The 16,966-nt window shown below is 41.5% G+C and overlaps 1 protein-coding gene across 2 annotated transcripts in view; it reads right to left on the bottom strand.

Annotated features, from left to right (window-relative positions):
- Positions 1-16,966, bottom strand: part of UCKL1 (uridine-cytidine kinase 1 like 1) — a 1,578,412-nt gene that overhangs the window by 275,775 nt on the left and 1,285,671 nt on the right. The gene's annotated exons all lie outside the window — the stretch shown is intronic.

The raw sequence follows: 16,966 nt of genomic DNA, 5'->3' as shown, positions 1-16,966 counted from the left end.
GGACCGCGTCCCTAGCACCTTGTCCCGGGTGGCCTATCGGAACAGACTCTTGAGTACAGTGGAACCAAAGTTGGCTCGGTCTCTAGTGGCCAAGTCCAACTTATAATGAGAAATGAAGGTATGGGGAGAAGCCCAAGTAGCTGCAGAACAAATCAAATCAATAGGCAGCCTATCTTGGAAAGCTATAGAAGTGGCTAAAGCTCTAGTTGAATGAGCCCTGGGTTTGGATGGCAACTGTTGATGTCTGATCTCATACACAAGGGTAATCAACGAAGTAAGCCATCTAGAGAGAGATACTTTAGAAACTGGAAGGCCCATTCTACCTTCTGCATAAGAAACAAACAGTTGATCAGACTTCCTGAATTGTTTGGTCCTGTCTAAATAGTACCTAAGTTGGCGATGAACATCTAAACAGTGTAACTTTTGTTCTGACCTATTAGAATAATTAGGGAAGAAGACAGGAAGCTCAATGGTTTGATTCAAATTTGCCAGTGAAGCCACCTAGGGCAAAAAGGACGGGTTAGTACGTAAGGACACCCTATCCTTATGAAACACAAGATAAGGGGGTCGACTACACAGAGCATGGAGTTCAGAGACTCTTCTAGCTGAAGTGATAGCTACTAAAAAGAGTGTTTTCCAAGATAGTAACTTTATTGAACATGAAGCCGCAGGTTCAAAGGGGGGAAGAATTAAGGACGCCAGAACCAAGTTGAGATCCCATTGAGGAGGAGGATCCCTGATTGGTGGTTTGAGGAGAAAAACTCCCTTTAAAAAGGCTTTGCAGAGTTTGTGAGACATAATGGAGGACTCTGAGACTCCAACATGAAAGTTCGATATTGCTGCCAATTGAACTCTGATGGTAGACGAAGACGAACCTGAATGGAAAAGTTCGGCTAGAAAGTCTAGAACTGATTGAATGGAAGCAGTGAAAGGATCTATATTCTTTGACTGCGCCCAATAGGAAAAACGTTTCCACTTGTTATGATAAATCTTCCGAGTGGAAGATTTATGAGAGGCTATCAAAATATCTCTAACTGAGCGAGATATCAGAGGAAGCCTGGCTAGAGTTGGAAATGGAGGAACCACGCTGTGAGGTTCAGAGAAGGAAGGGAGTGGTGCAACTGACCTGACTGATGGGTCAAGAGGTCTGGAACTGGGTCCAGATGCCAAGGTTGCTCCAACAGATAACGGTGGAGAAACGGGAACCAAACTTGTCGAGGCCAGTAAGGGGCAATAAGGATCATGGAGGCTTTCTGAGCAATGGCTTTCTGTATTAGCTGAGATATCAGTGGGAAGGGAGGAAAAGCATATAGAAGTCCCCGGGGCCAATCGTGCACTAGAGCGTCTCTGCTGGGGTGGCCTGGTTGGGGAAAGAGGGTGAAAAAATCGTCGCACTTGCTGTTTTGGGGAGTAGCGAAAAGGTCGCAGCAAGGCCGGACCCACTTTTGAAAAACTTTCTCCAACACTGAATTGTTCAGAGACCACTCGTGAGGCATGAGAATAGCTCTGCTCAGTTTGTCTGCAATCACATTGGACTTCCCGGGAATGTGCGTTGCTAACAGAAACCTCTGAGAAGAAATCGCCCATTGCCACAGTCTGAGTGCCTCTCGACATAGGGGGTAAGATCTGGTTCCGCCTTGTTTGTTGATGTACCACACTACAGACATGTTGTCTGTCTGAATTGCTATAGTTCCTTTGGGAAGAGAGTCTTGTAAGGCTAGCAACGCTAGAAGCACTGCTCTCATCTCTAGGACATTTATGTGCAAGTGGCACTCGAAAGGTTGCCACATGCCTTGGACTGTCCTGCCCTGGTAATGCCCCACCCCCCCACCCGATCAAGGAGGCGTCCGTTGTCACTGTAGCAACCGGAGGGGGAAGGGACAAAAGGTCTCCCTAGGTGGAGCTGGGGAGATGTGATCCACCAAGAGAGATGATTCTTGCACGAATGAGTTATCCGAATAGGATGGGACATTGGAAGTCATTGGAAAGACCATTGTGTGAAGAGCATCCATTGTAAAATTCTCATATGGAAGTGAGCTAATGGTAGAAGAGGGATGGCCGCCGCCATGATGCCTAAGACTTTCAGGATCAATCTGGCTTTGACTTTGTTTTGTTGCTCTGCAAGACAAGAGAGTCCTGTCTGTGTATGTCTGCTATTCTCTGCTCTGTGAGTCTGGCTGACATGTTGACTGTGTCTAGATTTGCACCTATAAAGGTAATAACACGACAAGGCGACAAGACAGACTTTTCGAAATTTATTGAAATGCCTAGTGCCTGACATGTGTGAAAGGTGTAGTCTCTGGCGAGAAGCAAAAGATGCTTGGTAGGGGCTGTAAGGAGCCAGTCGTCTAAATAAGGAAACACCTGGAATCCTTGTCGTCTCAGATGAGAGGCTACCACTGCCATGCATTTGGTAAACACTCGGGGGGCTGTAGTGAGACCAAAGGGCAGGGCTCTGAATTGGAAATGACTGGTTCCCAGCCTGAAGCGGAGGAATCTCCTGGAGCGTCGACTCATTCTGATGTGATAGTACGCGTCCTGGAGATCTATCGAGCACATCCAGTTGTCCCACCCCAAAAGGGGTAGAATGGACTGCAGCGTGACCATCCGGAACTTTGTTTTCTTGACAAACTTGTTCAAGTTGCTGAGATCCAAAATGGGTCTCCAGTCCCCTGTTTTCTTTGGAACCAAAAAGAATTTGGAGTAGATTCCGGATCCTGTTTGGTCTGCTGGAACTGGTTGAATGGCTCTTTTTGCGAGCAGCTTTGAAATTTCTAATGCTGCTTGCTCCCTTTGACTGGGTGGAACGTCTGGAAGGGATTTTTTGGATTGCTTTGGAATGAAAAGGAATGGGATTCTGTAGTCTTCGGAAATGATAGACTGTACACACTTGTCTTAAGTTAGGGATAGCCAGGCTTCTGGGTACAGCGATAATTTTCCCCCGACTGCCTCCGAAGGTGGACAGTCGGGCAACACCTCAGGGATGCTGAAAAGGCTTGTCGGAAAAGGATTCTCGACTGCCCTGATTCTGTGGGCCCCCTCTGCCTTTAGGACGGCGATTACCATTATTGTTCCCCCCTCTGTCTCTAGAGGGGAATTGACTCTGTGCATCAGGCAAATCTCCCTGAGATTGTTTGCGGAACCACATCTTTCCCCCTTTCTGGCCTTTGGGGAAAGGCCTAGAAGGAGTAGAAAAACGGACTCCGATGGCAGAGAGAGTTTTGCCATCAGTCTCGCACCTAGTCAGGGTTTCCTTCACTTGAGGACCAAAGAGGGATGATCCATCAAAGGGGGAATTAGTGAAGGACGCCTTGAAAGGGTCCGCAAAGTTACATAGCCGCATCCAGGCGTGCCGACGCAAGGCTACACCTGTACCTGCCGCTCTACTTGCTCCATCCGCCGCATATGAAAGGAGGCGCATGGAGGAGTTAGTTATAGAATTAAGGGTTGCCAGCTGAGAGTTCATTCTATCCTGAAAACCCGCAGCTGTTGGGTCCTTTAACATTTCGCTTCCTTGAGCAAATCCCTCTGAAGACGAGTGAAATGACACAGGTAATTCAGCGATCGCATAGTAAAGGTCGCTGACGAGAACATCCGCTTCCCGTACCTGTCCATCGACCTAGACTCCTTGTTAGGAGGATGAACAGGCACTGAAGGATCAGCTAACTCCTTCTTGGTGGCCGCAGCCACCACCATAGCATCAACAGAGACGCCTTTGGTTAAAAATTCTTTGTCCTTGGGGGCAGTGATGAATTTTGATGGTTTCCTGGGGGCGGGTTCCACTGAATCAGGAGCCGCCCAGGCCTTCTTTGCCACCACTTGCATAAGGGGGTCAAAGGGAGGGGACACCCAGGAGGTGGAAGGGCGAGAGCCGAACTCCTCAAGATACACTGATTCATCCTCTGAAGGGTTGAGGGCTGGCCAATTCCCCCTCTGTTTTAAGATTTCGAGGATATCTGCAAAGGAGACATCTTCAGAGGGGGAACGAGGGGAACCTTCAGAATCCTCTAAATCAGTGTCAGAGGTGACAGACTCAGGGGAGTCAATGTGCTTCCTCTTGCACTGCCTCTTCCTAGGGGGCTCTCCTACCGGGTCAGGAGAGGCCTCGGAAGAGGAGGAGATCCCCACTGGGGAAACTTGAGGAGCTGGCTCTCTACGGTCGGGGATGAGAGAGAGAGCAGAAATCACTGGAGGCACCGTGGAGGGAGGGGCAGAAGGAGCCGACTGTGGAGTTGAACCTGGTTCTAACACGGTCCTCATGACCTCGAAGGCACCCCCCCGTCAGGCAGAGCCGGAGGTCTCCCATCCGAAAAGCTGAAAACCTCCCCTGGCACCGACAGTGATGGCTCCGAGGCCGATGTCGGAGCCAAACTCACCAGCGCCGAAGCACCGAGAGGGAGAGCGGGGTCGGCCAAGGGTCCGATGCCACTCGCCCCCTCGGAGCCGACGAGGGAAGTCCGGTGCCGAGATTCCTCCAAGGAAGACATCGGAGCAGACGACGGCACCGAAGACAAAGGTATCGGTTCCGACGCCACCACAGTCTCGGGTCCGAGCCACCCCGGCTCCGAACTCAAAAGAGTCAGAGGAGGAACATTTTGAGTAATGGGAATAGTTCTCGACTGTTCAGTCGGACTTTGAAGCATCTGGGCTAGTGCCTTGGACTTAAGAAGTCGACTCACTACTCTCTGAAGGTCATGATCCGATAGTCTGGAAGACCTAGAGGAGTGAGATCTATGGCTCCGTTCAGACAGCAAAGGTGATGCTGGAGCCGAATGAACGGAGCCGATAGATGGAGATCGGGACCTTTTCCTAGATGTCGGTTCCGACAACTTGATCGGAGCCGACTCAGTTATGTCTTCCTCGGTTCCGGCCGGGGCCGAGGAAATAGTAGGGGCATGTGTTCGAGATTCATCGGCTCCGGCCGGAGCCGATGTTCGGACAGCCTTAGGACCCCCAGAAGACGGCTCAGAGACCGGAGCCGAAGATCTGGAAGGCTTAGAGGGTTTCCCCGAGGATTGAGTCGAGGGACCCTCAGGCTTCAATAAGCCCCTTAATATAAGTTTATTTTTTCGCTCCTGCAGGACTCTAGGGCTGAAGCCATAGCAAACAGCACATGAGTCCTGCAGGTGCAAAGGCCCCAGGCAGTAAACACAAGAAGTGTGACCGTCTGTCAGAGACATCTTCTGAAAGCACGAGTCACACTTCTTGAAGCCTGAGACCTTCGATTCTTTGGACATGACCAAGAAAAGTCCAAGTGTAACCACAAACACACACACACACACAAACCGATTACACTTGTAAAATTTTAAATTAAAAAATACTAATTAACTTAGAAATTAAATCCCTACAAAAACACAGTCACTCCAACTACTATTTAACTTTTAAAACTATGAGGAAAAACTAACTTAAAGGGGTCTATCTAGTGATACAACTAAATATTTCAACTAACCTGACGAACCGGTTGAAAAAGCACCTCGATCGCTATAGCGGCAAACGAGATCTGGGGAGTTACCACCTAGCATTGTGGGATATAGGGGAGCCTCGAGCCGGTGGAACTAGCTCTCGAGCTTTTAGAGTGGCCGAGTTGGAGCCGAGGATCGGCTCCGGACCCATCCAGCAAGAATGAAGGCGAGATAGACAACTTAACATCAACTTTTGCTTGAATCACAAAACTTTAAAAAATGGTTCCAAAGCCACACAGCGGAAGTCTCATTTTGCTAAATTTTAACAACATAAAATGGGGTTTAGTTACATACAGGTATGTAATGCAGAAGTGGAAATACTGTGAAATGCATGAAGATGTGTGTTTGGATGACTACTAGCATGACAGTCCACCGCTACATGTGTCCAGTTTATTAGCATTTAGTTTACCATGTACAAAAGGGTGCCTATACATGTTTGCAGTTCATGTGGGCAAATGTTTTTGCTTGACCAAGTGAAATGTGTAGCGTTTTTACTGAACATGCAGTTTTCCGAATGTGAGTGTTGCTGAGAAGTTATCTTTTTTTTCCAAAAGAGGCAAGTGGATCAGTTTTGGAGTAAGAATGTGTTTGCTGGTTAGTGTTATAGTAAGGGCTAGTTAAGATAGTTTGTGTTGTGCATGTGTGAATTTAAGTGGTAAGCATCTACAAATGTGTTTTGTGTGGTTAAATGGGTCAGTTTTAGGGATTGGTGCGTGTATATGCATGTGTATGCTGGTTAGGGTTAGAATAAGGGCTGGGGAAGGGGAAAATTTTTAGTGTTGCGTATGTCCTTATGTATAGGAAATGTGTCCAAATGTCTTGTGTAGTATTATTGTGAAAAAATGTTTTTTTCTAAAGTAATGCATATGGCTGGAGCTTGGGCAGGGGCAGGGTTACTGCTAGCACATATGAGTAAAGAGATGCACAGTCATGCATATGTCCACAACTATTACAGCCTCAGATATGTGATTCAAAGACAAAAGCCAGTAGGTAGGGTCATTCATTCAGTCAAGCAATATATGCTGATGAATAAAAGAATGAATGTCTCTTTCAAACTGATATTATGGGGGTTGCCCAAGACCAGTGTATTTTGTATGAACACTTTTTTTTAACTCAAGTGTATATCACTGCAAGCAGCTAATTCATGGAAAGTAAATCTGAAGAAAAAAATTGATGCATTTAGTCACAACGGACACAAGTGGTCAGTGGCACAGCAGGTAGCACTCTTACCTTTGGTTCTGGAAGACTAGAAGGCTGTGGGTTCTATTCCCACTCCATGCAATGCAGCATTGGGGGGTGCTGCACTCTTGAGTGTCCCATCCTTCAGATGACATGTTAAACCAAGGTCCTAGCTGCTTGAGTTGGTTGTATAAGGTGAAAGTAAAATATCCCATGGAACCTATCAAAAAAGGTAGGGGAAGTTGTCCAATGCCTGCATCAAGCTGGATAAATACCATTCTCCCCTGAAAAAAAAACACTAACCTAGTGGGAATAGCCAATCAAGAAAAGATAAGTTAAAAGCAATTACTATTGAATTTAGCTGCATTACTATTGCATTTGTGGAGATCACATTCAGGTTCACATAATGTCTTCTTTACTTTTTTTACTTTTGCACAACACTCAGGAGAGTTACACAGTCTTCACTTACAACAGCCAAAGCAACCTAAAAAAATCCAAAACGACTAGATCAGACAGTGAAATATAGCTTATAGGTAGAGAACACCAATGGTGGTAGTACTCTCTGCTCCTCATTACTGACCAAAGTATTTTGCCTTATAAAGTAGTTTGCAGAAAGAAAAAATACACAACAGCAGCAAAATTATATTATTACTACTATTACATTTCCATGGATGGGACTGGTAATCCAGCATTCCCTCATGTACTTTGCAGAATATGATAGCAAACAACACATGCAAAATCAAGAGGGGGCATATACTGGCACGTTACAGAAATCGTTACTTATCTGCAGTAAAATATCACTGAATTACAAAGAACTTAGGTTACAAAATAATAGTGGTGAAAAAATTAACCTTGTTGTTTGAACCAAGCTACAAAGAACTACTAGATTTACTATGCACAACATGTTAAAAAATATATTGTAACTGGAACTACAAGTTTAGTTATTTATACTGCCACTTACAAACCAGCATTTATAAAGCGGCATTTAGACACCAGTACACACTGTAAATTTTAGTATGTAATGACTACCACTCTGTAAGCTTAAATGACCGAGAATGTACTCTGAAGTGAAAATCACTACAAAAGATCAACTGAACTATTAAATGAAAAATAGTAAACACAACATCAGTAATATAAGCCCACTGAAACTGCATTATATTGCAATGTCATCTCCCTCTCTTGGCCGTTGCTCTTTCTACAGGATACATGTATTGCAACAGCACAGATTATAAACAGCTGAAATTATATTATATTTATAAATGATTAAAAGTGTAACTTTCAGTCTGGAAAAGACACTTTGCAGGACACAACACTGATCGCAATGCTGCACGGAACCACATAGCAGAAGTTTTCATTCTACCAGACAAAAACATATCTGGGACAGGGAATAAACAAAACTTTTAAAGAAATCTGGTAATGTGGGTGGGATTGTCGATTGCATCAAAACTGGTGTCACAAAGTGGGAGGGCAATTGGTAATGTCTAGATTTCGTCCGAGGCAGGTAGCTGAAATTTCAGTTGGGACAGTGTCCCTTTAAAGACTTAAAAAGTAAAAAAATCATGGACATTCAGAAGCCATGTAGGTGAAACATTCGATATCCTAAAGGGGTCATTTGCATATATCCCATGGGTCACACTACAGGAGGTTTAAGGTATCACATAATGAAAACTAGCTTTTTTTGGGTTCTCTTCATAGTTTTTTCTGAATAGTTTGTCTGTGTGGCCTTTTTACCCTTTGGCTTATATATAAATATATATACATACATACACGTATATATTGTAGTGTTGCAAAGGGCCCACTGAAAACAGTAAAGCTTCTTTACATGAAGTAAATGTTTTCTGTTAAGTTGGACTGACAACATGCTTGGCTAATAAGCTACTGAATCTAATAATAGCAGGGATGAGTGAAGAATGGGTGTCCAGAGCAGCAGCAGTGGGAGACAGACTCAAATACAGCGAAGGAAGACCCTGAAGAAAAAGAAAATGGAAATTGTTTCTGATAGAGAATCCAAACAGAAATACAAAAAAAAAATGTTTCCCTGCAGTATAGGAGAGGTATAGGTTCCATGGTTCATAGGTGCTGACTAGACTACTGACATGTGAGGATATGTAGCAGTCAAACCGTGCATTCCCCACTGAATTTCTAGCCACTGTAGATTAGTAACAAGGCACCTGTTTTTTCGCAAAATTCTTGTATAACCCTGAGATAATCCTTTAGCACTGTGTAAGAACCATTTGAATAGTAAGTGCAAATGCTTGCTGTACATTTAATTAAACCACAAAACGTCTTCTTGCTCAAAAGAATCTGCCTTATTTCCATTTATATATAATAAACTGCATTCATTTTAAAGAGTTGGGGTTTTCAGCTGCTTTAATCTTTCAATCTTTCTGTATGTGTATGTATATATATATATATATATATATATATATATATATATATATATATATATATATATATATATAAATACACACACACATGCACACACTTGCTTCAAGTTCTGTTCCCCATGTTTTATTTATTTTAAAACCACAAACACGCAAAAAAAAACCTTTAGCCACTGGATTAATGCCTAAAACACCCAAAAGAACAACGTACACTGAAAAATAAATGGTTTAAGGCAAAGCAACGGCATAGTACTTATTATTCAGTCGGTTTAATAAAACAAGAAAAAACATTTGCGCTTTCACAGTGTAACCCACTGCTTCTTCAGATGAATTTCCATTTAAATACATCAACCTACAGATACTTAAATGGTTTAATTGAATAATTAATTAATTCCTTAAAGGTATATGGAAAAATACCAAAAAACACTTTCCTAACAACATGCTTTCCTAAAAATATATGTGCATTTCATATATTTAAACAGCGCTATCTGTAACATATGAAGAATAAAATGTGTTAAAAAAAGGTTAAAAAACTTATTAAAACACATACAAAAATTCTAAAATTGCATTATGAGTACTAAATTAAACTATTTTCTCAAAGGTCTAGCTCGCTACATAGTGGGAGAATATTTATGGCACTAGGAATGACTTATCTGGCAAATGAGAGAAGTGGTAGACTTTTTGCCTTCACTTCTGCTTCCAGACAGAAGAAAAGGGAGATTTTCCCCTATTACTGCAGTGGTGGTGCTGCGGTAGCGTTATCGCCTCACAGCAAGACAATGTCCCGTTCGATTCTCAGCTAGGGCGTCTTCTGTGTGGAGACATGCGTGAATGGGCCTACCTTCATTGAAGGTTGTGCGTCAGGGCTGGCAACTCAGCATGTAAAAATCTACTGCCAATCATTAGTGGACCGGAGTTCCACTGTGGCGACCCCTAACCGGGAAAAGCCGAAAGAGACAAACCAGTTACTCCATCTGAGGTGGAACAGCTATACAGGACAATAGCTAAGGGTAAAACTCCTAGCTCGGACAGGTTACCTTTAGAAATATACACTAGTAAAATGACTAATTTTTTTCCCAAGATTTTTGCTAATTAGGTGAATTCTACTTTTCGCACTATGGAGGTCCCCTCCTCATGGAAGGTGGCTATTATTTTAATGATTCTAAAACCAAAGAAGAACCCTTCGGCAAGCTTCTCTTAACACCCTATTTCAGTGCTTAATCATGACTATAAATTATTTATGGCTATTTTAGCCTAGATATTAGCAAGTCTTATACCACAACTGATACATATGAATCAGACAGTTTTATAAGGAGCTGCTCTATAGCTGCCAATTTAATGAAAAGAGAATTAATCTTGGAAAGGAGTATCAGACAGAGTTATAATCAACTTGGCTTTATCCATGGAAATTTTGATTCATAAATGAAGAAGACATGGGTGCCCCCTATCACCATTGTTATTTGCCCTACATATTGTACCACTGGCTATTACCCTATGGGAATCTGATTTAAGAGACTATGTGACAAATGATCAAAGTTATAAACTAGCGCTGCATGCAGATGATCTTTTTCTATACTTAGTTCCAGAGAGAGATTTAGAAATGGTGTTTCAGCTCCTAGAGAGATTTGGTAGATTTTCAGGTTACAAGATAAATAAGTTAAAAACAAAAGTAGTCAGGGTTGGTTATTATCCTCCCCAATATGGATTAGCAATTTCTATTCTTATCTCAGGTTATGGTGCACTTGGGCCTCTACTTTGCCACCAGCTTGGCAAAAACACTAATGCTGACCTATAGAAATATCTTGGTAAAAAGTAAATGTATAATCACTAACTGGAAAGACATACTTGGATTTCTCTCAAAGAATACTGGTTATTAAATGGTACATCCTGCCTCTCATTCTTTATGCAATTCAGGGCATTCTTCTCCCTAGTAATGCATGGATTAAAAACTTCCAAAAAATAAAAATGGATTTTGTTTGGCAAGGAGGGAAGCACAGAGTATCTGAAGAAATATTGCCCCTGCCATTGTTTATGGGAGGATTGGGACTTCCCAATTTTAATTTTTTATTGTGTGGAGTGTGGATCAAGATGGTAATACAATTGGTGTCAGGTGATTATCTGGCTCACTGGAAAAATATTTTCTTAAGTAAGCTAAGACATCTCAGTAAGTAGTTTCACCCAAGAAATTCACAGACTCAAAACAGATCTTAGCAGTTCTCTTCTCTGACTGCAGAGACATATAGATACCTGGGAGACTATTTATCTCAGGTATCCTTATTAGCCTGGTGGAACGAGATGGCTACAACAGCAAAGCTGAACAGGTGTTGTAGCTTATTCCTCCAGGCTCGAAATCAGCTTAAATCCTGAGCAGGCATGTAATTCTGGAGCAATTGTTTTTGAATAATATGGTAATTACATGGAAAGATTTTTAAGGGAAAGTATAATCTTGAGAAGTCTTATAAGGACCATTACAAACACCTGACGCAGGGATTAATGAACTACAGGACATTTCAGGTGTCAGAAAAAGACTACCCAGAGATAGTTCAATGGGTTTTGTTATCTAGATAACAACTTCAGATATAGGGATCTATCAGCAAGGTATATAAACTATTAGTATGCTTAAAGCTAAACAGTACACATCAGTTCCAAATGATATGGGAAAGAGACTTGGGATTATCTATATCTGTAGTCAACTGGGAAAGGATGTTAACAATCTCTAGATACACCACCAAATCTTTTATTTTTTAGGCTGGCAGTACCAGTTTAAATATTTTTACACCCCAGCAAGATTGATCCAAATCTTTTCAGCCTTCTCCTTCAGGTGCTGGTGTTCTTTTCTTCCAGAGCTAGCCATCTGGAAGCATATTTTATGGGATTGCCCATTCCTGGATACACTTAAAGATGAGTTGGCTACTGTTTTATACCAAATGCTTGAGCTAGGGATTTCTCTGACACCATTATGTTTTTTCTTGGTTTTGTCAGAGTACTCTGCGTTTACTAAATACCAGTTAGCAACGTTTAATATGACTACGCATCTAGCAAAAAAAGTGTATTACTAAGAAATGGAAACTGAGAACAACCTCAACCTTGTTGGACCTGAAAGAGTTAATGTACCAGCTTTACATTTTGGAATCAGGATCTCTGCAAGGTCACAGTAAGGTCCCAGTAATGATTTTTAAGTAATGGGAGATCGTTAGGACCTGCCTTGTTCCTTGACCTTAGTTTAATAACTAATACATATGATATTGTTCTGATATAATAATCTATTGTTGAAGATGATGTTTTTTACAGTTCTGTACAGTGAATGGAATTTATCTGAGTTCTGTTCTCATGTTATACATCTGTTTGTTTATTGGATCATATTTTTCAATAAAATCTTAATGGCTCTAAAAAGTGGTTTCCTGATGTTTGATTTTTATGCCTGCCAATGACTTCTTTGATCAGGCTACACTATTACCTAGAGAGAAGTTTTGTTTCGAAGAGTGCCAGGCTTCATCCGTTACTTTCCGAAGAGTTTTGAGTTCTTTGGTAACATGGAAGTTTTTGTTATTCTGGTAAAGATAAGTTGCAAGGGTAAATTATTTATCTTGTAGTTGTTGCTGGGTAAGAGTTAGTGCTACAACAGCTTTGTTGGGATGTTTAGGAATAGTTTGTCAGACCAACTGAAAGCTGAAAGGTGGATTTTGAGGTTTTCAATATTTTTTTGTAAGATTTTGGATGGAAAGAAATAAATTTTGGAAAACAGCTAAGTGATCACTTAACTTGGAAGGTAACAGATGAAAGGTCTCTGAATAAGGGTAGATGAATGGTTATGCTGGAGGCTAATGAGAGGTTGTTGGAGATTAGTAAATCAAGAAGAGAGTGGTTGTTGGACACCAGGCTTGTTCAGTTAGGATCCTTAATCTGTTGTAAGAACTCTAAGTTTCTAGGTTCTCAGCAATGTAAGTGGACTTGAGCCCACACTGATTAAGGATGAAATACTCTATTATTTAGCAGGTTTTGTTTTCCTAGGGGTTGAAGTTAAGATGGCATGAACTGGGGATTTGAAAGAGCTGGGGGGGGGGGGGTTGGCTACTATTAGAAATGGCTTGTTATTCCATGCAGATAATTTCAGTACAGTGCAACTGGCATCTGTGTCATATGAGATACTGGTCTGGTCAAACTTGTGGGTTAAGATATAATTTGAAGAGAATCATGGACGCTCCTCAACATCTAATGCCTAGCTAGAGTCAAAGTAGTTTTTGGAGGGAAGATGATGTTGAAAGTGGGGAGTACTTGATTCAGGATTTAGCAACTGCAATAATGTCAGGGGAATGGAAGGAGAGGGAGGCACTGATTTGATTAAATTTGATGGATTTACTTGGACCACTAATTAAAGCACAGGCGATGGGTGAGGAAGGGCTGTCTTGTTAGGGGAGGGGGGTTATGGGATGGTTTCAATGTTAGCTCTATTGAGTAGCATCAGAAGAATATGTGCAACTTTGAAAAGACGATTAGGGAGGTTAATGGTTGGTATGATTTGGAGGTTTGAGGAATGAAGATGTAATTAGGCCCAGAAAGAAGAGCTGTAGATGAGAAGGAAGTGAGGGCAAGAGGGACAGGAGGAGGAAAGTGTATTTTCCAGGTGAGAAGATGAGAGTGGGACTATAGGAAAAGAGGTCAAGGATTGGGAAAGGGGAAAAGATGGTAACAGGGAGAAAAGTAAAATGATAAAGAGGAGCATAGTAGGTACTGGGTAGGTGTTGAAAGTGTAGATTAGAGATTGGGTGCTGTGTCACAACTGGTGGGAGAAGCTGAACATTAATCACATAGGATCCAAGACTGTTAGCAAATGGACAGCAGAAGGGGGGTTAAATAATATCAGGCTGTTTAGGTAGTTTGTTGAAAGACAGCTAGAGTGAGGGGGAGGGGGAGAGAGAGAGAGAGAGACTAATTTTTGGGCAGGACGAGAGAGGTATACAGCATTATGTTTAGTGAGGTAAGTTAAAGTAACTTGTGGTTATAGGCTGCTGCGGGGACAGACAGGGAATTAATAAACTGTAGAATGGGTGATGAACTGGGTATTAGTTAGTAGTAGTTTACTGCTTTAAAGTGGGGAGTAGATGGGATAGGAAGTGGGACAGGGCAGCACTGAAATAAAAGTGAGAGATCATGGTGTGGCAGGGGAATTAGTGGTGGGAGGGGAGCAAAACCAGCTAGAACTCCCTGCTAGTGCAGTAGGCAGGAAGTTGTGGAAGTTTAGCATTTATGGAGAAACTTTAAGCACATACAGCAAGTATGTTTTCATAAGCTTAAGAATTAATAAATCAGTTGTTTATTGGTTCATATGTATCTACTGGGCTATCTGCCCCTGCAGGCCATTTTAAGCCTAGTAAAAATCCCTTTTGATGCTTGAATTAACCAATCCCATTTGGTATTAAATTGGCCTTATCCATCCCGTTGTCAATAATTATATTTCACCCCTAGTGAGAACAAGTGGGATCATACCATTGATAATTTGAGGGGACCTATGCATGGGATAAATCAATCAAGAAATGCCTCTGTCCAGAACTATCTTCTGTTTCCCTTCCATAGATCTAAGCTGCACCTGAATACAGCAAGAGTGATACAAGGATTATACCAGAAAGTCCCCATAAAATGGTTTACATCTTAAGGGAATCACAAAATGTTATGCTCCAACCTGCTACAAAACCAATACGGGGAGGAGGAATTAAAAACTACCAGCCATGTGAGAATTTTAAATCCATCAATCCAACAACACTGTAGCCCAGTACAAGCCACAATGCACACATTACAGGCACCAGACAAAAAAAAAAAAAAAACATGCTGTGCAGGGTGTCTTTGCTTTGATTCAGACAAGTTGTGACCATACCTCTCAACTGTACCGAATTCTTCAGTATTTACTGGTTTTGGGGACAAAATAATTGGGTTCCACGAATTTCCTAGTGGCCCCCTTAACTCCCAAATTTTCTTTTTATTTTTATTTACAAATTAAAGTTCTAGCTGATGTCATGCAGGGGTGTCCATGATGACATCAGCTTCATCAGGTAGTTCCTGACTGCCTGTAGGACTCGTAGACTGGGCCAGGAGTTTCAAACCACATAGGTGATGAGTGGAGAAGTGTGTTTGCTTGAAGAGAGGGCAAATTTGTGAACAACCGACTGGGAATGGACTTGATGAGTTCTAGCACTTGTCTTTCATGACCACGGTACTTAATCATCCCTGGGCTTCACTGAGGGTTAGTATGGAGATGAGTTTTCATGAGGCATTGAGGCTACAGTGAAAGCTGTAAACATGAAATCTGTCACTAGAGTGAAAGGTATTTGCAGTCAAAGGATATGAATATTTGTCAAAAAAAATCTGACAAAGCTTAAGCCATCAGTTATTGGTATTACCCAGGCTGCCTCTCTGTTCTCCACTATTGAATCCTATCGGTTAGGTGACGCTTCTCCATCAGAGAGGTGAATTGTTGAGTTTAATTTTACAAAGACTGTTGTTGACCAAATAAAAAGAATAGTTGGAGGCCTGGAAGGATAATGATGTGGGAAAAGACTCTAGTCCTGAACAGTTTGTGGAATGTAAAAAAAAAAAAAAAAAAAAAATTGGCACGGCTGCACTTAAATTGCTTCACTCCGACATCCAACCCCAGTCTTCCTGCCACAGATACAAGCTCTCAGACGTTTTGCTTGAGGTTGTATTTCTTTTCAAAGATCCCTCCAAGACAAGTTCCCAGCAAGTGCTCCAAATTGGTAAATGCAATTCACACTTTTCCCCCACTGGCAATCTTTCTGCATGGAACAAAGCTGGTGCACTAAAGCCTTTGTGCTGCTCCCAGACATTACTTTCACATCTCCTTAAAAATTCATTCAGTCTGATTTTTCAGCAAATTTTCATTCAGACTAAGGTAAGAATTAAAAAAAAAATACATTCCCTACACCTACTCCAGTCCAGTAGCATTCCTGAGCTGTGTGCTGAACTATGTAAAATTCTGACTGGACATTTACACTACAGTATAAAGACTTATTTGTTCATCTACAGCTCCTTAATGTTCCCGATTTTTTAACCAAAAAAGAGATCCTCAAATACATATTTTCCAAATGATTTAATCTATGTGACTATACCAAATCTGTTACTAGAGTTCGGCTGCAAATTAAGGTCAGCTCTGGGACCCACAGCTGAGTTAAAAAACGACCCACAGCTGAGTTAAAAAACATGGAACTAAAAACACGAGTAAACCATACTGCTGAAATCAAATTGAACATGAAACGCTGCACTAAACAGTTGAATGTATTTATTCACAAATATTAAAAAACAGATATGAGGCTTAAGCTCTTTTGTCTTAAAGCTTAAAAGACTTCATCAGATCAATTTAACATTTGTGATTAAATATGCTCAGTGGTTTAAGTGTTGAGTTTCTCATTTTATTCGGTTTTAACACTGTGAGTTAAAAACACATCTTCTTCTCATACCTCTCAATCACTCAGACCTGAAGAAATGTCACTGATGGTGATACTTTTCCTTGTTGTATTGTGTTTCTACTTACCTGTGGTTTAGGTTGTGAAAAAAGAAAAGATTGTTGTCCAGCTCAGTCACCTAGTTAACAAATCCAATAAAACATCAGGATTAGTTTGTTCTGTGTGTATGAGTCTGTCTGTCTCTGTATCTGTCTCTGTGTTTTAATATTATTATCTTTTTTTTTTTGTGGTGAGTCATCTTGGTTGCATTCTCAGCTTGCACTGTTTGCCATAGAGCAAGAAATCTGGACAAAACCAAAAATAATGGTGGGACAAATGCGCAAATATAGGGACAGGTTTCAAATATTGCTCATCCTCAGATGAGACTCAGATACTTGCCATAATAACAGGTTTTTCCTTATTATACATTTTCTGAGGGATATGAAGTCTGAAATTCAAATGTCTGCCATTATCTATTATTATTTAT

Source organism: Protopterus annectens, chromosome 12.part0 (genome assembly GCF_019279795.1).
Source record: "Protopterus annectens isolate FY-2018-M chromosome 12.part0, PAN1.0, whole genome shotgun sequence".
In the NCBI taxonomy this organism is placed as follows: domain Eukaryota; kingdom Metazoa; phylum Chordata; order Ceratodontiformes; family Protopteridae; genus Protopterus; species Protopterus annectens.
This window is presented reverse-complemented; position numbering and strand designations above follow the sequence as displayed.